Genomic DNA, 24,663 nt, shown 5'->3' on the forward strand with positions numbered 1-24,663 from the left:
CCCATCTTAAGATTCAAATCTACTCAAAGAGTGCGTGCGTCACAAAATTATTCTCAATCATTACAGTGAACAAAGCGCTCATTGCAGTAGCGAATAGAACAATAGCAATTATCATGCCCATTAGAAGATATCACTGTCGTAATTATTTTGAGTGTGTTGTCGCATTATTGCTTCCGTGAGTCTTGAATGTATACTTACTTTATCAATTGCCAATTAATTCAAGCAATTTAGTATTGAACAAAACGGCGTTTGTTCAAAGTGTTATAAACTTTCTTTTGAAATGAGTCCAATATTTAAGCAATTTGTACAAATATTACTGCATGAGGATGTCTAGTGATTTTTTTTACAATTATTACCATACCTCCCATGCGTAAGTTCTGCTACAAGCAATGCCTATGTGGTATTCATATAAATATTGCGTTTCACATAAAAACGTCTTATAATGTATTTAATTTAAATATATAAATATTTCGATTAAATAGCATCAATAGGTTGCTTGTATTTCAACCCTCAATTTAAATTGAAAGAAGTTAAGAGTTACATTTAGCCCCGGAAACATTTAAATTATTAAAAAGATCCAATTTACATATAACAGACAGAGAGGTTTACAAAATTGGACACCGACACTACATTTTAAATATCGTTATACTGATGTTCCCATGTCATGTAAATCTCAACAAGATTTCATGCAGAAAACCGCTGCTCTCAACATTCGCGGGAAATTCATTATTACCGACATCGTCAGTTGCCACATTTTATATTATTGATAATCAACCTTTCCATGCATTTATCAGGAATTCCGTTCTCCTATTGAATTATGATGGGTTTTAAACTTATCTTTTTTAGGTCTCGATCATTTTGAAACCATATATCACACGTTCCCTGTGTAGAATCAGCACTTGGAGGACACCATGTTAACTACGATCCGGCGAGCTAAACAACTCCATCAGAGTGCAACCACGCAATTTACTTGTCATCGATATCTTCAAAGGCTTTCTTTGGTAGAGTTACGTCTTTTTGTGCTGTTACGTCTTTGCCATTTTGCCATTGGTTCATGGACATGAATAAAGGAGCACATGTAAACATAAATTGACTTATCAAGTTTATCCTAAGCATTACATTACCGAGTCAAAACATTGCCAACACGTTTTAATCTAACTTCAATATTGAGCAAACAAACGTCTACGTATCGTTTTTATTATTGTTTTTTTTGTAAAAGTAATTTGAAAGATAAACACATTTTACCATGCACACTACATTTCTTATTTTTATACTGCGCTACCTGTCTACAATTTACCAGGAAATGATTTTGACAGACGCCCAATTCATGATTGCTGCAATCGGATGTAGACACTTTTTATGTCGTCGAGTCAATACTGGGGCACATATTGTTTTTGCCCTGTCTGTTGGTTTGTTGGTTTGTTGATTTGTGTGTTAGTTTGTTGGTTTTCTTCAAACTTTAACATTGGCCATAACTTTTGCAATATTGAAAATAGTAACTTGATATTTGGGATGCATGTGTATCTCATAAAGCTGCACATTTTGAGTGGTGAAAGGTCAATTTCAATGTCATCCTTCAAGGTCAAAGGTCAAATATATGGGAGGGGGAACATAGTGTTTCACAAAGACATATTGTTTTATCTTGGATCATTTATATAGAGAATACATGGTTGGTGCCGAGATGGAGAAAGTTTATCCTGTGAGGCTTAGAAAAAGAAAATAGGGCGAGCTTTATCCTGCTTCATGACGTTGACATTAAAATGAAAGAAAATAAATTTTATAAAAAAAATAAACGCGGACTGCACAAGCTAATCTGGGATGACACTTAACGAACATGCATTAAGCCCAGTTTTCTCAGAACACGACTCATATATACATATTTTCCTGGTTGGTACTCGGAAAGAATCGTTATTAGTTTGATTTTTATCAACTTAATTAATAAATAAGATTTTCCTCCGGTTAACATATCGACATCTTCACTGGTCATAAATGGTTACAAACCGACAAAATCTCGTCAATTCCAAATACTATTCATTTACTAGCCTTCTTGTCAATTTTAAATAATTATTTTGCAAAGTTATTAGCAAACCAAAGAAAACAACTATTAGCCATCATACTTCCTCTGCTATAATTAGTGAACATGCACAAACATTAATAAAATCTTACACACTGTGCGTTTTTGCCTCTTATAAAGAAGCACGAAACGCCAGCGGAATCCTTCTGTTATAGTATAGATGTGAACATGCCACATTACTGTATTCAATCTAACACTAATTGTCAACAAAGCGGAATGTTTTGGAACAAATCAAGGCAATTGAAAAAAACATGTGATAACAATTAACGTGTAAGTAAAAAGTAAGATGCAACACATGTATTATATACACACTATCGTTTTTGCATGATGAAGTTCAATCAAGCACTATTAATTCTTCAAGAACTTTACTAACACGCACATAAACATTCGTTTTAACACAGTTTATTCGTTTCTAAATAGCGGAAAGGGCTGGGAATTGGTGTTTTATGCATTATTTAGTTCCGATGATCGATGTTTATTCTCAAACATTTGGCTATCGTAATCGTACTTCAGTTCATGCACAACATATTGGTTTTTACCATAATGACTAATATTTGACTTACATTATAAAATAAAACAAGAACTCAATAACGGCATTTTGGTTCAGCGTTTATATTTGTGAGTACACTCAAAGAATCAAATAAACACGACGTCATCAAATGTTGATCGCTCCTATACTATCGTCCCAAGTTCTTTGTTCTCCAGTCAAGATACACTGTGTGGCATGTTTTGTGCGCAATTCAACGGACCCGGATTCGGCAATGATTTACATCAGCGTTAAATCAGAATGACATAAGTTTGGAGCTTAGTTTAGGGCCATGTTCAGATTGTATCAAGCGCAGACCCTCTGCAGTGAGTATCTCTTCACCGATTTATCCGCTCAATTTCCTTGTCAATTTCCTCAAGCTAAGTATCAGCGGCTCCACATCCGCGTTACGTTTGCGTACGGTGTTAAAGCTGTTCAGTATCCTCGTAATTATGCATAACCTCTTTTATATCAGGATATATTGATGCATGGAGGAGCAACACAATATTGAAAATAAACAGTTATGATGATAGTAGTTTTAAAATGTATCTTGCATGTTACATTTGCATAATTTAGCCATGTTCTTGCTTTGAAATGAAATGCAATTAGAGTTGCAAATGAAAGGGAACAATTTCAGACACTCTTCAAACATTTATGTTTACTGTTAAAATGTGAAATGTGTGTCTACATGCGTATGAACATCTTTACATTTTATTTCAGTGCAATCTTAAATTAATCCTCTGTATGTTTAAGTCACATATGCTGTTAATGTTGCCTTTGGTTTTAATTATTGCAATTGAAAATAACACCAGTACCTGTATCAAGTCCGTCATTTAAATTTTTGGTACATGCCTCCTCTCTGTTAAGTATTATAACACAAATTTATATAACTTCTGTTTGTACTATAAATATTCATTTTATTCAGTATGTTTAATCTAAAATTAAGTTTAACGAGTAATGCATATACACCAATAACAATTACACAGTTAGTATCTTACTATCTTAAGAACCGTTTTAATGTGATATTGTATCAAACAATTTGGGAGCGGGCATGTATAAATGGTTTATAATGCTCCGTTAATCGTGATTTAAGTCAATACTCATATATATATTTAAACGTGATACGATAATAAAAGGCAATACACATCGCAATCGTCAAATAAAGAGGCACACCGACATTAGTTGCAAGTTAAGATATGTAGTATAGAAATAAACCTAGAATTCTTTTAAGTCATAAAAATAGTGCGTAACACTTAGATTCATTTTCGTAAAAGTATAACAAATCGTCAATATGCTGTACAATATTAATGAAACGGTTCCCAGATGAAAATATTTATCCGATGTAATAAGAAACTTTTAGGACAAATGAGAACTAACGGAGAGGATGTCTGTTCTGTTCTAATTACCGATAACTTAATTGTACTCACGTATTATCGGGCGCTCCCTATGATTAAGTTTAACATAGCTGAATCAGGCCTGCCACATCCTATACAAGGAGAACACTGTTCAGGTAGCTCCGTGAAATCCATACATTTAGAATATGAGTGATTGATTGATATATATATATATATATATATATATATATATATATATATATATATATATATATATATATATATTAAAGCAATTTGTATTAAGTGTTCCGTTTTGATTTATTGTTAAGAAGGATAGATACCGTATCGGGAAGATGGCGCTCTAAGTTATATTTACGGAGTACATAACCGCTTTACAATTGTGCCGCTATTGGCAGGTTTGACAAAGTTTCTCAACAATCAGCTTACGTGAAGCCGATGAATTGATTGTGATCGATCAGTACAATATGTTTTTAAAGGGGCATATTCACAAATGGAAAATCTGAAACTACCCCCAAATTTGACATTGATTCAAAAGTTAAGAAACACTGAGACGTGAATACACAAGAAGGGAGCAAAGAATTATTTTTGGATTATTTGTTCCACGGCCGCATACGGATTTTAACATAATACTTTTGCCGAATGAAATTTAAACTTCAACACAAACTCAGCTAGCTCAGACCGTCTCTTTTGTTGATGCGTCGGACGTTTTATCTTGGACACCTTTCACTCACATAATAAATCAAAACGCCGTAGGCGCTGACGGCCTGGGACAAGATTTAGGGTGCTTGGAAAGAAGTGTATAACTAAACTGAAGTAAATATAAACGGATCCACGCTATTTTGCTGCCAGATACAGTGTACATGTATGCTGATGTTATGAAGTTGAAGGTTTAATATGTTTCTCGTGCTTAATATGTCAATCTAGTTTTAAACACTTCGACCTTTAAGCTAAGGCAATTCAATGGTCAAGGTCATCATAAAATAGGTCAGTGGGAAGGTCTTGTCCAAAGGGGAGTTATGGACAAAAGTAAAGTAAATCCAATCATGAACCACAAAGTTATGATGAATGTTAAGTTATTGGGTGCTTTGACTTTTGAGTTCAAGGGCCAAGGTCATCAAGAAATATGTCCGTGGGAAGGTGTTGATCACAGAAGAGTTGTGTACAAATATCAAGTGAAAAAATTATTTTGTAGTATGGAAGTTATGGCAAAAGTATAATTTTTCGGACAGACAGTTCAGAAACCATATGCCTGCCTTTGGGGCATAACAACAATGTATGTATGAACAAGTTTAAATTAAATATTAGATTTATGGTTGTATTTAACAGACAAACATTTTCAAGAGATGAAGAGGAAGATTCATAAGTAAGGCTAGGTTTCTTTAACTGAAGTGTTAATCGGATGTCAAGCTTCTCATTTTCTTACTCTGGACAAGCAGTATCAAGTGTTGACAAGAGCACTGCCAACGGATGCAGGACGCTGGAATACAAGTGCTTGACACAGACTAAGTTTCAAATAAAAAAAGAGGAATAGTTTCCTCATGTCAATAGAAAAAGGTCATCACATAATCATTCTACAAGAGTGTTGAATTTCAAGTTGAAAGCTTTTAATGATTGAGAAATTGAAGTCGGTAAAGGGGAATAACGCTTACAAAATGGTGAATAGTTGTCTTCTGTTGTCAGTAGATGAAGGTGTTGATACAAGTGCATAGACCTCGAAGTGGAAAGCTTCGATAGTGTTTGAGAAATTGTAAGTAGGTAATAACAAGGGCTGTTTGAAAAACATGCATTCCCCCATATGGGCTGTCCGTTGTAGTGGCAGCCATTGTGTGAATACGTTTTTTGTCACTGTGACCTTGACCTTTGACCTAGTGACCTGAAAATCAATAGGGGTCATCTGCGAGTCATGATCAATCTACCTATGAAGTGTCATGATCCTAGGCAAAAGCGTTCTTGAGTTATCATCCGGAAACAATTTTACTGTTTCGGGTCACCGTGACCTTGAACTTTGACCTAGTGACATGAAAATCAATAGGGGTTATCTGCGAGTCATGATCAATGTACCTATGAAGTTTCATGATCCTAGGCTAAGTGTTCTTGAGTTATCATCCAGAAACCATTTTTACTATTTCGGGTCACTGTGACCTTGACCTCTGACCTAGTGACCTGAAAATCAATAGGGGTCATCTGCAAGTCATGATCAATCTACCTATCAAGTTTCATGACCCTAGGCCTAAGCGTTCTTGAGTTATCATCCGGAAACCATTTTACTATTACGGGTAGATGTGACCTTGACCTTTGACCTAGTGACCTAAAAATCAATAGGGGTCATCTGCGAATCATGATCAATTTACCTATCAAGTTTCATGATCCTAGGCCTAAGAGTTCTTGATTCATCATCCGGAAACCATTTTACTATTTCGGGTCACCGTGACCTTGACCTTTGACCTACAAACACACTTATATTTTCAAATGGTTAGACGAAAAAAAGTCTTTCACAGGAAAATCACATCACACGTACCTTCGCATAAACATTGAAAAGTGCATGGGACGGAGATATTTATCTTAGCGGACAACATACAAATAAACAAGGCATCACTTTACTGATCAAAAGTAATACAGGAATAACAGTGGATAACTTGAAAGAAATAATGATTGGCAGACAAGCAAGTATAAATATAACAAGCAAATTCGTTGAATTGATATCCCCCGCCAATATGCTGCTGGAAACAAAAGTGTTATATTTGACACTCAAAAAAGCATTTTTTCAAGATAAAAAGGGCCATAACACCATTATTAACAGATAATGTACAATGCCATTTGGCGTGCATTATTATCTTATCAATATATATACTCATTCCAAGTTTCAATGAAATCCGCCAAAGCACTTTCAAGATATGGCTGCCGACACGCAAACAAATGCATTTTTTCATGATACAAAGGGCCATAACTCCGTTATTAACAGATGGTGTACAATGCCATTTGGCGTGCATCATCCTTTTATCCATATATATACTCATACCAAGTTTCAATGAAAACCGCCAAAGCACTTCCAAGATATGGCTCCGGACACAAAAGTACCTATAGTAAAAAGCATTTTTTCAAGATACAAAGGGCTATAACTCTGTTTTTAACAGATAGATGGTATACAATGCCATTTGGCGTGCATCATCCTCTTATGTATATATATACACATACCAAGTTTCAATGAAATCCGCCGAAGCACTTCCAAGATATGGCTCCGGACACAAAAGTACCGATAGTAATAAGCATTTTTTCAAGATACAAAGGGCCATAACTCTGTTTTTAACAGATGGTGTACGATGCCAATTGGCGTTCTTCATCCTTTTATGCATATATATACACCCAAGTTTCAATGAAATCCGCCAAAGCACTTCCAAGATATGGCTCCGGACACAAAAGTGCCTATAGTAAAAAGCATTTTTTTCAAAATACAAAGGGCCATAACTCTGTTTTTAACAGATGGTGCACAGTGCCATTTGGCGTGCATCATCCTCTTATGCATATATATATACTCATACGAAGTTTCAATGAAATCCGCCAAAGCACTTTCAAGATATGGCTCCGGACACAAAAGTGCCGGACGGACGGACAGCTGGACGGACGGACAACGCCAAAACAATATCCCTCCGCCTCTGGCGGGGGATAATAATACACGAAACACAATTAACATTAATAAACGTTTACAGCCTGAATATAGATGAATCCAAATTTTATGAAACATTTCATTCCAATAAAATAAATAACAAAGATAAACACATTTTAGTTGGAGGTGATTTCAATATTGTTCTTTATGCATAATTAGAGATATAAATAATGGAAATCTTTATACTCACTCCAAAAATAGGAACATTTTGAATAACATATTTGAAATCATTCATTTGATGGCATAATACTTCGTGCACGGGCACAGCATGTTGAACACAATGAAAACAATACGAAATACTTTGCAAACAATGAAAAACTTACAAACGAACAAAAAACTATACTAAACTATAACTAAACTAGTAGTTGATGGCAAAGACATTACAAATAGAAGTCAAATACTAGAAGAACGCATATTTTTTAAACGATCTATAAACAAAAATGTTGAAAATAACACCCTCTTAAGAAATACACATCATGCTTTAATTGAAGAGGGTCACACAATAATTTGATGTGCCTGCACTTCCAGCTTGTTAAGTGAACAGTCAATCGTGTCACATGTTATCTCACATGATGACTCGAATAAAAAGCCTCAGACAATGAACAGGAGCAAAATTTAAGTGTACAATTTCGAGTATTGAAAGTCTCATTCTTTAATCAACCATAATCTAATCTAGAAGTAAAAGTGCACTTTTGCCTTTCATAGATAAACTTTCCAAAAGACTTTTTGGCACTACAAAAATGGATCAGGTCAATTTCCTTGCTGATCACATGAATCAACTTACCATTTATAAAAATGGACAACTGTATGTCAGGTGTTAAATATAACATGCTACCAAACAAATTTATTGATTGTGGATTGCAATCAACATCCTCAAATATGCACCAAGTCATTGATTATGTTACAAGTATTCTTATGGATCAAATAAGAGAAACCAGTAGCATACATGATGAATTAGAAGAATTTAAGTTAGGAGTTCCAGATTTAATCAATGGAAAGACATGTACTCAATGAATAATTTTCTGTTTGCAAGAAATGAATCAAGCTTGTTTGTAACTTAAAACTTCAAATTTTATAACTGAAAGATCCTTTGCATTTATACAAGGTCAAGTCTTTTCCTGTACCTATAAATGCTACATCTCATGATCTGTAGATGAAACTCAAATATTAAATCTCCCTGCTTTCTTATTGATAACTAATGAGTAGCTAGACCCTATTAAACTGAATGTGTAGGGTTCAGCCTCAAGTATTGTAAAAAATATTTTGCCTAATTACTTGTTCATATTGTATATTGGCAATCTTTGCAAATGACAAAATCAAGCAATTATATGCGTAATTTCAGGTATGTTAAAAATGCCATTATACCTACAGCAAACACAACTATATTTAAAACACTATGAATACATGTACACATATCCAGGTGACACCAAATTAACAAAACCAAATTATTTTATTTTGCCCATTTAAAGTTTTTATGACTTTATTACTTGAAAAAGAACAAGGGCTGTTTGTAAAACATGCATGCCCCCCATATGGGCTGTCAGTTGAAGTGGCAGCCATTTTGTGAATACGTTTTTTGTCATTGTGGTGGTAGTGGAGGTGGTGATTGTTTCATGATACCAGGCGCAAGCCTTCTTGAGTTATCATCCGGAAACCATTTTCCTATTTCCAGTCAACCATTTTACTGCCTAATTTCACTGTGACCTTTGACCTAGTGACCTGAAAATCAATAAGAGTCATTTGCCAGTCATGATCAATGCCCCTATGAAGTTTCATGATCCCAGGCGTAAGCGTTCTTGAGTTATCATCCGGAAACCATTTTCCTATTTCCAGTCAACCATTTTACTGTTTCAGGTCACTGTGACCTTGACCTTTGAACTATTGACCTGAAAATCTATAGGGGTCATCTGCTGGTCATGACCAATGTCCCTATTAAGTTTCATGATCCTATGTGTAAGCATTCTTGAGCTATCATCCGGAAACCATTTTACTGTTCCGAGTCACTGTGCCCTTGACCTTTGACGTATTGACCTGAAAATCAATAGGGGTCATCTGCCAGTCATGATCAATGTACCTATGAAGTTTCATGATCCTAAGCGTAAGCATTATTGGGTTATCATTCTGAAACCATTTTACTGCTTCGAGTCACTGTGACATTGACCTTTGACCTAGTGACCTGAAAATCAATAGGGTTCATCTGCTAGTCATGATCAATGTTCCAGCGAAGTTTCATGATCCTAGGCCTAAGCATTCTCGACATATAATCCCGAAACCATTTTACTATTTGGAGTCACTGTGACCTTGACCTTTGGCCAAGTGACCTTAAAATCAATACGGGTCATCTGCCAGTCATGATCAATGTACCTGTGAAGTTTCATGATCCTAGATCTAAGCGTTCTTGAGTTATCATCCGGAAACCATCTGGTGGACGGACCGACCGACGGACCGACCGACATGTGCAAAACAATATACCCCCTCTTCTTCGAAGAGGGGCATACAAATTAACAAACAAGTGATGTCATCATCCTTCGAAAACGAGAAAAATTGCCATATCTAGTCACGAGTCTTTTTTAAATAAATTGTCAAACAAGAGCTGTCACCATAGAATAACATAATGCCCCCTTTAAACGGTTTGATAGAAGTTATAGCATTTTTTGAAACCTAAACGCAGATTTCGAAACCTAAACGCGGACCCTAATTTAAGGTCAAGGTCACAGGGGTCAAAATGTTTGTACGTATGGAAAGGCCTTGCCCATATACACATGCATACGAAATATGAAGGCTTTATCTCAAGGGACATAGAAGTTATGAGCATTTTTCGAAACCTCAACGCAAAGTGTGACGGAAAGACGGACAGTCCGATCACTATATGCCCCCTTTTCTTCAAAAAGGGGCATAAAAACATAGCAAAAGGAAATTACAATCTTCGAACATAGAAATCATCTACAATGTATGCTTGAATGAAAAATAAAGAAAACAAGAGCGTCAGAGGACAGCGCGCTCGACTATTCGAGTGCTTGACAGTATAACATAAGCCGTCATGGGGAAATTAATCAAATTAATCAATAAGGTCAAGGTTATTGTTCAGGTATATTTTCAACAATCTATTGAGCATTTGTAAAGACATAAAACAAAGTAATAAGATTTTTTTTCAAGTTTGATAGCAATAGCTTGGGTGGGATGTTTGGATGGTCCTTCAAAAATAAAGTAAATAAACATGTGTTTCTTTTATTAAACCATGTTTCAAAGAAAAGAAAAAAAATGTGGGTTGGGTAGGGGGGAGGGTTGAGCGGGGGTATCATATGGGGCGTGGTCATTTATGAGAAAGGCTTTCAAAAATATAAAAGGAAAACAAAATTATTATTTTTTTTGGGGGGGGGGGGGCTGCAGGGATTCTGAGTTGGGGCTTGGGGTATTTTTTTTTTGGTGGAGTCCATTGTGGTATTCAGGTAAGTGTCGTATTGTCAAATTATGAATAAAATCTTATCATACATTAAGAAGTTATGGAAATTTAAATTTAATTTATTCTTGTGACCTTGAGAGTCAAGGCATTCAAAGGTTGACGTACAATTTAACTTGCCAGGTACAGTACCCTCATGGTATTAAGAAAATATTTGAAGTTTGAAAGCAAAAGCTTTGATACTTTAGAAGTCAAGTAGATCTAAACACAAAATTTATTAACATATTCAGTCACTTAGACAAAAAAGGGCCATACTTCTTACACAATGCTTGATACAGTTGTCTGCTCTTGTTTATAGATTGGGGTCATGTTGGTAAAACAGTTTGCAAAATATGAAAGCAATATATCAAGGGATATTGAAAATATTTGAGGTGGTACGCAAACTTTAACATAGATTTATCAATAATATGCATATTCTAAATGGCCATAATTTCATAAAATACTTCATACAGTTGTCTGTTATTGTTTATAGATTGGGGTCATGTTGTTAAAGAATTTTGCACAATATGAAAGCAATAGGTCAAGGGACATTGAAAATATTTGAGGTGGTACGCAAACTTTAACATAGATTTAACAATAATATGCATATTCTAAGTGAACAAAGGGCCATAATTTTTACAAAATGGTTGATACAATTGTCTGCTCTTGTTTAAAGGTTGGGGTCATGTTGGTAAAGAAGTATGCAACATATTAAAGCAATATGTCAAGGGACATAGGAAATATTTGGGGTTGTACGCAAACTTTAACATTAATAATATGCATATTCGAAGTGAAAAAAGGGCAATCATTCATACAAAATGCTTGATTCAGTTGTCTGCTCTTGTTTTAAGGTTTGGGTCATGTTGGTAAAGAAGTATGCAAAATATTAAAGCAATATGTCAATGGACATAGGAAATATTTGGGGTGGTACGCAAACTTTAACATTAATAGTATGCATATTCTAAGTGTACAAATGGCAATAATTATACAAAATTCTTGATACAGTTATCTGCTATTGTTTAAAGGTTTGGGTCATGTTGGTAAAGAAGTATGCAAAATATTTACCCCCTAAACAATATGTCAAGGCACATAGGAAATATTTGGGTTGGTACGCAAACTTTAACATTTGTACGCTCACGCTCACGCCGACGCCGGGGTGAGTAGGATAGCTCCACTATATATATTTCATATATAATAGGCTTTATAATAATAAGCTAAAAATGGGGGTCACCAGTGAAGACGAAAAGTTTCCACTTTACAATCAAGGTTACCCCCCTATTCCAGAAACGCCATACTGAATTTGAGATTTTTATATGTGAGCATTAAGATGAGCTAAATGTTCAAATGTTATTATAAATAGATAAAAAAAAGAGGAAAAGTCTATAATAAACCCATAAACATATAAACATACATACATTTCATATATCATGTGTGAGATGGAACCTACTCAGTGCAGTAAGATTTGCTAACCTTGTTTGAAATTGCACGTGAAATGCGTTCTTCTTTAAATAAGACTTGAAAATGTTACAGGGAAATAAGAACATTAATAATTAAGTAACAAGGCACATATAATCATTCAATCAAACACGTTTAAAGGAAAATAGATTTATCAATGTATCAATGACTAGTAATACTAGTGATATTAAACATTAAACTTATTATGACAAACAAAACAAATACATGAGTGTCATGGTAGTTCTTTGAAGAACTTCGACAGGTTGGAATAAGTGTCTCCAAAAGACGCTTGGCATTGGTGACCCTGGGCTGACCGTCAAAGTTATTTATTATAAAAATGTTCTTGAGACCATCGCGTTCAAAGATCATTTTAAGATGCATACGGTTGAGTCCAGAGCCAGCTATAATATTTATGTTGTTGCAGCATTGAACACATGACTGTAAACAAGAACGCTCAGTGACTGCAAGTTCCTAGCTTTTTTGCGGGTTGAATTTGAGTCCATAATCTGTCTGGTTTCATTTTCCTCCTGCACAGGTAATCAGCATACAATGTATCACTGAAATGTTGAAGTTGATAGTTGACTAGTACATGTACTTATATTCAGACAGGCTCATAAGATCATCAATAAGTTTCAGTCGAACAAAATTATGCACAGTTGCAAATTGTGTATGAATAATTTTAAACATTTGTATTTATTAAAATAAAAATATTTGGTCTTTTCTTATTAATTTGGCTTCAATAAGCCTTCTCAAAGTTGTTTCATTAAATTGACAACATGTTTTTCTTCAAGTTATTTAACAAAATAATTATATACAAATGTCAAATACACAAGCACTTGTATAGGAGTAAGAACTGATATTAGTGTTTCATGAGAAGTGTGAAATGATCCATTATGATATGCGTCATCGTTTTAATTTATTCAAACATTGACAACATAGCATGTCATTACTAGTATTTTATATGATAAACCCCTTTGAACAGGATTAATAAGTATGTGTAAACACCACATATCCAGTAGGGATAATACATGTATTTGGTATTAACATTTGGATGAAGAATGTACATGTATATATACATTCTTCATCCAAATGTTAATACCAAATACATGTATTATCCCTACTGGATATGAAACTGACTATTAACGTTACATTTTATTTATTACTTAAAACATTGGTTCTACATTAACAATCACATAAATCAGTGAAATATCTACTTCGTTTCCAGCTTATAAGCCTGTCTGCTATAAAGGAGATGGTTGAAACTTGATGAATGAACGTCCTTCCCGCATGTATTTCCATTTTCTTTAAGTTTAATTGATCATTGGAACATACAGTGTTGACAAAAAGTAATTAACCGTTCCTGGACCACCAATGTTGTTGATCATTGCTGAAAAGATAATAAATATGCAGCATTTTAATTTGAATAACCATAATACATAATTTAGGTGATCACACAAAAAGTATATCATTTTCTGAATAGTAATTTTTGTATTTGGGACATAATATACTTTTTTGTTGTTTGTTTGAGGAAAACATCAATACTCGGTCATAAAATTCAAATATGCTGTCCTTGATTTCCATGCATTTACAACACAACTTTTTCCTTACATGGCACATTTTCTGTATCGGGTCCGTTCGCCCTTGTTACACGTTCGCCCTGGGTCCGTTCGCCCTGGGTTCGTTCGCCCTATATTATCATTTCCATATCGGGGTATGAACACAATGTACACAATATAAAGTGCATCATTTAATATTTTATATATAAGCTGTATATATTAAATTTATAAATTATTTGTACATTAATATGTGTATTATAATCATTAAGATTATGAGATTTTGAGTGTAAATTCTTGCGTTTTTTATGGTTCTTTCATTCAGCAATATATAACCACCGTCTGTCGGATTATCTATATTCTTGTAATCTTGTAATCTTATTCAAGAAAAATACTAGTCAATCAACAAGGGGGCATGAGCATAAACTTTTTAAATTACGATCAAGACTGGATGTTAGGAAATATTCGTTTTGTTGTCGTATTGTGGACACATGGAACAAATTACCCGAACATGTGATATCCGCCAAGACGGTACACTCTTTTGAAAGACGATTAGATAAATTCCTAAGCGATCAACCCATTAAATATCAATTCACGGAGTGTCTCAAATTTACTGGAGGTATAAAGGACAATTCTAGTGATGAAAACGAGGAGCTAGCATTAAAGGATGAGGACACCAACCTACTGCTAGGTTGGTGTCCTCATAAATGCCCCTAATGTTATTGTAAGCCAATAATAGGTGTCATTAACACCTCGTTGTAGGTATACCACCTCTATCAAAACCAATTTACCGAACCCTCCACGGCATTTACTATATAAATCAATTTACCGAACTTGTCATTTACCGAAACCTCCAGCACCCACTGCTAGAACGACATCTGTAAGTATCTGTAAAATGAAAGCAAATATGAGCCTGATTATGTGGTAAAAATCACGGACAGGGTGCACTTTTCCTACAAAATCTACTTTACTCCAATTATAAATAATGAAACTGTTATACTTGGAAAAAAAGCAAAATCTATGTACCTTCCTGTTCCGAGCTTTGTGTTGATAGCAAAACATGTTGCAAGGCATTCCTTTCTTGAAAAGTTGAGGACTCTTCTTTAAGTGATGGGTTTTGCCGTACGATTACCCGTTCACATGGCTACAGTCATCACACAAGCATAAATTCACTTTATCCCCTTTTACTTCTCACCAACAATATAAAATGTTGTAAGTGACACGGGTTCTAAACGTTATTCTTCACAGTGGTCAAAATTTTCAAGCGTTTCCAGGAATCGTTTTTCTTCATAAATATCAACACTGCCATGCATTAGTTGACGTTTATCATTAACTCCAGTCACATTAATATGAACAATAATAACACTTTTATTAATCTTTCTCTTTCAATATAGCAAATTGCTTTTTCTTTGAACGACCAATCTGTCAGGTACAATGTCGGCCATATTTGTTGTCTTTGTATTTAGCGGATCCTACATTTAGTATTTCATAGCGTATTTATAGAATATACGTAGTTTTCAGCACATTCCCGGATAACGTTCGGATTGACGGATATGTACGAAAGAAGGAGATATTGCACGAAGTTCATTAGAGTGCTAATACCTTAACAAAATGTATCATGAAACATTCTTCGTACTGTCTACGTAGACACTCGTATATTTTCGGCCTAGACCGTCAAGTGAGGAACTTATTCTCGCATGAATATGCATACAATAATAAAAACTATGCCGTACCCAATGCTTAGGAATTTTGCTTCAATAATATTTTTTATACGTTTTATGACACTGTCATGTTATATTGTGATGTTCTGTATTCACAATGCGGGTTATTGAGAACTTCTTTGCAGGGACCTATTTGTTTGTGTAGGTCCCTCTTCTTTGATTGCGCATGAATGACCGCCAAGTGATAAATCGGACTTTTCCAAATTCATTCATTCGTGGTTGTTTTGGCAGCCAGCCAAGTCAGCTTATCTCAAAAACGGTATAAGTACTATGGCCTAGGGGCTTCGCCCGAGGCCAAAAAAGTAAATAATGAAGGAATTAGGTATAATAGCATTGTTACAATAATTCATTAACGCATTGAAATCAGTCATGCGATATTAAATGTGTGATACTAAAGCGTATAGATCAAGAGCATGTTGACATTTCTCGTGTAAACCCTATAATCGGAATATAATAATATTTTCGTACAAATCAACGATTATTCTAAAGTATTTAAATAGTTTATTCCATTCGCACTAAGGGAGTTCGGACATACACATGATTTAATGCATTTCTGACAAATGAATTAAATTGATTAAATTGGAAAAGAGAACCTTTTCAAATGCGTTGATTTAATTTCGGTCAAATGGAAATTTATTACCAGAAGATTGACAGTATACTAACACTAACTGGCTAGTTGTATGTTTACGGATGTAAACAGTAATGAGCTGAAGTGATGTGTCAATAGGATCCGGTAACATATTTAAAAACACAATAGGAAGCTGTTATGATAACCGACTTGGCTATGTTAACGTGCGGTTTAGTTTACAATCATATGATATGTACAAAGTACTACCATCATATATTGTAAGCCGTACCATTTGCAGCATCGTTTCTCTCTTAAAACCAGACGCCCTAGGCGATGACTATTGATACTCGGCTAATGTCGTTAAAATGGTGTAATCACAAAAGAAATACTCGTGAAATAGCTTAAATTATGAAATGCTTATTCATTTTATACTTTCCGATGGTTTATAGAGAAATATCAGTGCATTAAAATTGATATTTCACTGTTCCAAACAGTGAAAAATAACATTGAAAATATTTTCGATAATTTTAATTGTTTAACAGGGCATATTTTAAGATATCTTTGGTGTTCCCATTGTTAACCCGATTGTACCAAGGGCGACTACTATCTGCTTTGAATGATTATACAAACATACGGATAAGCTTTCTTTGAACATGTTATAACATTTCGGGTGCTCAATGGTTAATTGTATGGTCCGAAAATGCAAACACGCAAACATTATAATTTGTAACTTCAAGCATAAAATGAAAAGACAAATTGTTAGATTTGTTGGGATATCGATTTTAATTCACTCGTGATTATAGAAAACATATAGTTTTACTCGTTGCTGCGCCACCCGTAAAAATAACATTGTCTATGACCAATCGTGAATTAAAATCGATATTCCAGCAAATCAAACAAATATCCTCTATTTAATCGCACGAGTTTTGTACATCGCATAGTTATTAGCAATTAATAGTAAACACCAATCACCAAATGGACTAAATACAAAAAATCAACTTGATGTCATGCTAGTAAAAAATATATGTGAACAACATTTTATATTAATCATCAACATAAATGAATGTAAAAATAATAGTACTTTATGCAATTTATCTTATCCATAATGCGTATATGATAGATAAAATAGCAAGTATATATGATTATTTAATGAAATATCATTATAATATTTTACGTAGATATGGATAGAAATAATTAAAATCATTTAATACGTTTACCCTATTTCATTTTTGATAACAAGTTTACGTTAATTATAATTAAATATGATGATGATTGTTTTATTGTAACATATCAATTTATTAAATATATAAAGCACACATTTGATATAAGATTGAGACAAAATATGTAAGTGTTTAAAGTCATTTCATTTTTGGCGAATTTTTACTTTTTTTTTGGCGCCATTTTATATAACGTCATTTATGACGTCATCATGTACAGCGTCATTTTCTTTGTTATTTAAATTGTGCAGTCAAAAGACGTTAAAATGTAGTTAACATATAATTTCTATTGTTTTGATAAAGGCATTATTCCGAAACGTCAATTAAAGGAGTATAATCAGAGAGTTATAATTGTTTAAAAGCCCTAAGGATAATTCAACTGAGCTAATAGTAAACAATTAATGTATTCATAGTAAGTTACCAATACATATCGTGATATAAATACACAGTGTACAACCAATGCATACTGCGTAAATACACTTTCTCCAGACCATGCGTTTTCTTATAAACCGTATAATAACCTACATATTAGTAAATATAACTCTCACATTTAAACATTTCGTTTTTTATCATTTTAACAATCGCAATGTACAGTTATTATAATTTATAAGTGTATACACATGTGTAGAATAATTATTCGTTTACAACATGTTTTAATCGTAACATAAAACAATAGTAGAAACTTGAAAATTGTAAGGTTAGAAAAGGGATTCCATCTTGAGATGAAATAAAATCATTATATGGGCTTATCAATTAAAAATAATGATACGAAATTCCAGGACACGCAGCTAAAGTAAAATTTGTTTAAAACAAAGAAAACGATATAACGTTTATAACTACGGTGAGTAGTAGAAGAGTGACAATCCCTTTTTGTCGTTTAGTAACTGACAATGACGACAAAACATGGACAGAGAGCAATACGTAGTATGAATGATTAGAAACGTTTAATGCAGATTCTCCAGATAAACAGACTATTCGGTTTGAGCATAACATATATGTAACGTATAGGGGCAAAAACAATATACAGTTCAGTTGATATTTGCTTTTTTACTACATTTATTTGACTTAAATACCTCAAAATACGACATATTTATTATATAATTTTATATAGCAAGGTCTGTGTCATATACAGATACGGATATTTATTTAGTTTCAAACTAAATAAAGATCATGTTTCCCACCAATTTAGTTGTTTGAGAGACATTTGATTTACCCCCGTATGTATGTCTGTCTGTGTGTCTGTCACACTTGTTGTTTGAACTCAAGTTCTTGTTTGTTTTACATGCACTTTTATCATGCAAAATGCTGATCAGATAGCAGGAAATTGCATCATGTCAAGGTGCCATTTAAAAAAGTTTTCGGCAACACGAGGGGACACCCCTCAAGCACCCTCCCCAGTTTAGCCGCCCCCCCCCATCTGAAAAACTTCGGGATACGCCGCTGAGTTTAAATGATCCGAATAATGACCAGATCATATGACAAAGGAAATAATGAAACAATAAACAGAAGGTACACATGGATATATTACATATTTATAACCTACATATATAACAGTAAGGCATGGCCGAATTCAAATATAACTTATACAAAAAGTTTGGACTTTCCTTTGATAGCGTAAACGAAAGTGAAAGTTCACGATATATGTCGCATGGTTTAGACTATCGTACTACACGTTTGATAACGTTAGATAACAGTGTTATACATAATTATATGGATTAAACCGGAAAGGTACGTCAGCTTCTGTTTTATGAATAAGTTTGTAAAACCAAAGATTATTTTTTCTTCATAATAATGACCATTGGAAGTTTTAGTTATCGAACACATCAGATTAAGGATATTTGTTATCGCGCTGCTATGGCATACACATCAATTTGTTTACTTCACTTTCTTCATTCTATCAATTCAAAACTCATCAAAACACTGAAGCGTCTTTAAATAAGAAGGATATTTGTTTTGGATGTTTTCCTACATGTGTTTTAAGAACGACGTTGCCTTCATTTCAGAAATAATGTTTATGCCATTTTTGTAAAAGACAAAAGTCGAGTACATGGAATTACTATAAAGCTGGTGAATACCTTACTTAATCTTCTCGATCGTCCGAGTATGCGATACAGAAGTGATAATAAGACGAGATAATGATATTTTGTGTTAATCTCCTATATTGTAAATTGTTAATGTCCAATACACCATAAATGACGAGGTTCGTTTACATTCCAGCAGTCTTACGTGATTAAACAACACTGATGGTAAGCTCGCTTTTGTGATGTAAAAAAACTTACAATGTATAAGTTACAAGACAACACTTATAAATTACCGTCTAAGGATAACGAAGACTATGCCTTATATTCAAACATAAGTGATGTTATTCGATAAGCTTACAAAGGTCACTGGTTGAAATGTGTTATTGTTTCCATCAATAATGCGAAATATTGAAATTCCTTAAATTAATTTTATGACGATTATGGTGATTATCAATTAAACAGTATTCGTTTAGTATCATGTATATCTTAGTGCATAATCCTGTAATAACCGAGAGTTGTAATAATCCAATAGTGTGATTATGTTTAATAAGATAAACAGGCGGAGTCATTAAGAATACATACCCGAAGAATGATAATATTGTTGAAATACTTTCCGCAGCTTTCAGTATCACATACAACAACACTCTATAATACCAACATACATTCAGTTATGAACCAGACCTGCATATGTACTATGTCAAAGATATTTGTATAGATGGTGTTCAGGCTAACTACACCAATAAAGCTTGTAAATATCAAAATGGTATTTTAAAACGTGTTTTAGTCTAGTTTTTTAAACTGGATCGATAGATGGTGACCTTGCTTACTATATCAATACAGTTTATATAGAATAATATTAACCAACGTGTTTATAATCTAGTATTGAAACTGGATGAACATATGGATGGATGGATATTTGTATGGATGGATGGCTGGATGGACTGATGTATAGATGGATGGATTGATTGATGGATGGATGAATATACGGATGGAAAGATGGATGGAGGAACGGATGGGCGAACGGACGGACTGACGAACAAACGGGCGGACGAATTGACAGTTCAACTATTTGTGTTGCCTCATTTAATACTTTTCGTTTAAATGGGTTATTTGATCGAGTGCATTAACTATACTATTTTCAACATTGTATTTGTTTTCTACATAAATCCCAAACAGAATTATACAGTAAAACATTAAAATGAAATATGAATTTACCATTTAGTGTGCCTTAAATCCTTAGACACATTATTGTATTATCCTAATAACCAGATTTTTCTAAGTTTTGAACGAACACATATTATTACAGTATTGATAACTATTATTTCATTGATATTCTGTTACCATATCTTCTGATCCTTAATTATAGTATGTTTTATCATAGTTTTATATGTCTTGAAAATAGTAAGACCGTATGAACCCATTAAATTTTCAAACGATATGAAATAGAAAACATCGAAAAGAAGTCGGTTTTTACGTTTACATCCCCGATACAAGAATCAAAACACATAATTAAAATCATATTTGGATCTGAATCCTAAATCGAACATAAAATGCGTGAGTGGATGTGTAATTGAGAACTGTTTGTTAATATTTAAATACGGATTAATATAAAAACAAACACAACGACATTTTGGTTTTGCACTTCAGAATGACAAGCCTGCTCAGAGATTCAGACAAAACACAACTAGATCGGTCAAGGGCAAAAACAGTTTACCCTTCTGTACAGTGCAACATCTGATGGGTGTTCTTCACAGATGCTCCACGAGAAATGTGACCACCAGGAAGCCACAGTCACCGTGGTGTACAATGAGGTGGGATCCGTTTTCGGTGGCTACACTTCGGCGAGCTGGGCTGCTGGCATGGGTGATACACGAGATGACAAAGCTTTCTTGTTCCAACTGAAGTTCTCCAACAAAAGATACAATGCGGAAATTTCCAGTTGCAAATAACACATACAGCACTTATTCAAATATAAATTCCGGACCCACCTTTGGTGGGAGTAATGGATACGATATGCACATATTTTCTGGTATTATCAATAGCAGTGGCGGGTTGTTTCAGTTAAATGGCAGTTTTACATTTGGTAAAAACTACACTATGTCTGGAATATCAAACTGGAACGATATTCATAATTCAACCTGAAAATTAAAGAACTTGAAGTCTACAGTGTAGCAGGTTTGACTTTTAACTTATCTATGTCATAAATATTATATCTTTAGGACTATTGTGGAGTCTTAATATATATTTATATATTTGTTTGTCTGTCCGTCCGTCTTTAAATCCACCCATCTGTCCATCCAACCCTCCTTCCATTCACTATCCATCCACCTAGACTTATAAGCATGTGTATTGTCTCCATACTTTATAAACTCATTATTTCTTTCACTTAAATAGGTATAACAATACAATATTATTTAACATATTAAAACAGTCACGTGGGAATACACATACAAATAAACACGAACGGTAAAATACGAAAGTTTCTTAACAAAAGTTTTATTTAGAGTCGTAGTTTTTAATGCAAAAACTTCTTTGACATATCTATATACATTATAAATAACTGACGTGCCACATAAAAAACTTGTGGAATGAATATACAGATTGGTTGATATAAAATATACAGCTTATACAGTTCTTTCATTGCTCAGTTACGCGACATATACGTAACCAATTTTAAATGTGTGCGTTAAAAAACCTTTGACTGAGTGGAACACCACACTTCGGAAACATAATTGAATATTTATAAATAGTCTATTATCCACAAAAGACACAACATATTATTGGTCTTATGTAAATGTCATTTTATTAAAACAATCAGCTATTTCCTGGCTTTACCAACTTTATGGTACTGTGATAATTCACAATTTTCAGTATAATTAAACAGAGTGCCTAAATAGTTACAATTATCAACCACTCTAATATCATTACCATCAGATGCCATTGTTTCGTCATTTAAATACACCCTTCTTCCAAAATATCTTTTTTTGCAGTATTTGACCAAATGTTCAAGGTGTACATTGGTCCCTTCAATCAAATTCTCAAGGTGGATATTTGCCCCTTCACCCAAATTCTCAAGGTGGACATTTGCCCCTTCAGACATTTGCGCCTCGATTTCTATAGTGCATTTTATTGTGAATCCAATGGTGCTTTGAAGAGAGTTCATTCAGGATTTGCTTATAGCTTATACATGTCATTCTTCTTGTTTGATAAGGGTTACTTTCAAATGAATTCAATTTAAACAGAACTGAACCGTGTCATTTAAATTGTGTTATTTGTGTCATAAAATAGTTTTAGAGATATTTATTTTTTTAAGTTCATTGTCCTATTGTATTAATGTTCTTTTTCAAATAGGTTTATCTTAACATGCTTGTTTCATACCAATTTTGATAACACAAGTTTATAAATATCTTACATTTTCACAACTATAACAACTATAACAGTTATAATTAATTACTACGATACTTTGAATTTGATGCTCTAGATCAATATCTTCTTTAAATAAAAACTGTCACATTAATTAGTTTAAGTATTCTTATTATCAATATTAATGAAATAGAGGGCTTATTGTCTGAAGGAGAAAGTGTCGAACTTGAGAATTTGAGTGAAGGAGCAAATGTCCGTTTAGTCCTGATTTCATGAAGGGGCAAATGTCTGAAGGGACAAATGTCCGTATTCCGTATCTGAGATTTACTATTTGTTGTTCAACATATATCATTAAGCAGAAAGAAATCACAATGCTGTCGCAAAGTATTGTGTAAGGTGTGTTCGTTTTTCTGGTCCTGATGCTGGATTTCGGCAAATTAAAGGTATGTAAACGTTTATGGGGATGGATGAGGACGATGGAGGATGGATGAGGGAGGATGGAGTACGGATGAGGGAGGATGATGATGATGATGATGATGATGATGATGATGATGATGATAGATGATGATAATGGATGATGATGATGATGATGATGATGATGATGATGATGATGATGATGATGATGATGATGATGATGATGATGGGTGGTGATGGATGATAAATGTGGATGATGGGTATGGATGAGGATGATGGAGGATGGATGAGGGAGGATGGAGGACGGATGAGGGAGGATGATGATGATGAAGATGATGAAGATGATGATGATGGATGATGATGATAAATGATAATAATGGATGATGATGATGATGATGATGATGATGATGATGATGATGATGATGACGATGATGATGATGATGATGATGATGATGATGATGATGATGATGATGATGATGATGATGATGATGATGATGCTGATGATGATGATGTTGATAATGGATGATGTTTAATGATGATGATGATGATGATGGATGATGATGATAGATGATAGATGTGGATGATGGGGATGGATGAGGACGATGGAGGATGGATGAGGGAGGATGGATGAGGGAGGATGGATGATGGATGAGGGAGGATAAAGGATGGAGGATGGATGAGGGAGGATGATGATGAGGAAGATGACGATGATGAACGTTTGAGACTGTTGCCTAAAGATTTATGCTAATTCATACACATAATCTGAAAAGAGGATGCCATTTATTATCGACGGGTTTTATCTAGTAAATTCATTGGTGTTGAAATTTTCAAATACGTTTTACGATTTTGAGAGGAAATTGCCATAGAAACGATATAGTGTGTACCTATGCCACGAATTACTCGAAGTAAGCTCTGTTCTGTAATGTTACTTGGCCATCTTGGCGCTGAACAAATATAAACATTGTTTTAAGGTTCATGTCTTTCAAATCTGTATTGGAGTCATTCAAATATGCACCTTCATTTCGAAAATATTCAACAGTAGTATTAATTTAAATTATAGAAGATTTTAAACAATAAACACAGCCTGTGTGTTCAAAGAGATATACACAACAATAAATCATAAACAACAGCACCGCCTAGCGGGTGCAGACCGCTCATCTATTTTTCATTTTTAAAGGTGAAGGGACCTATTTCAATACTTCAGTCCAAAAGGTGAGTGGGCTGGAGAGGGGTGTATATTGTGGGGGTGTGGTCATTTATTTTATCGTCGCTGTTCTTCAAAAACCGAGTAAG

The 24,663-nt window shown here is 34.0% G+C and overlaps 1 protein-coding gene across 1 annotated transcript in view; it reads left to right on the forward strand.

Annotated features, from left to right (window-relative positions):
• Nucleotides 1-19,190: 19,190 nt before the first annotated feature.
• The window catches only part of LOC127837185 (interferon-induced protein 44-like), a 103,495-nt gene continuing 98,022 nt past the window's right edge, over nucleotides 19,191-24,663 (forward strand). The window contains exon 1 of the mRNA XM_052364111.1: nucleotides 19,191-19,300. The gene's annotated coding sequence lies outside the window, so the exon portion shown is untranslated. The remainder of the gene's footprint in view (nucleotides 19,301-24,663) is intronic.

Source organism: Dreissena polymorpha, chromosome 7 (assembly GCF_020536995.1).
Source record: "Dreissena polymorpha isolate Duluth1 chromosome 7, UMN_Dpol_1.0, whole genome shotgun sequence".
Lineage (NCBI taxonomy): Eukaryota > Metazoa > Mollusca > Bivalvia > Myida > Dreissenidae > Dreissena > Dreissena polymorpha.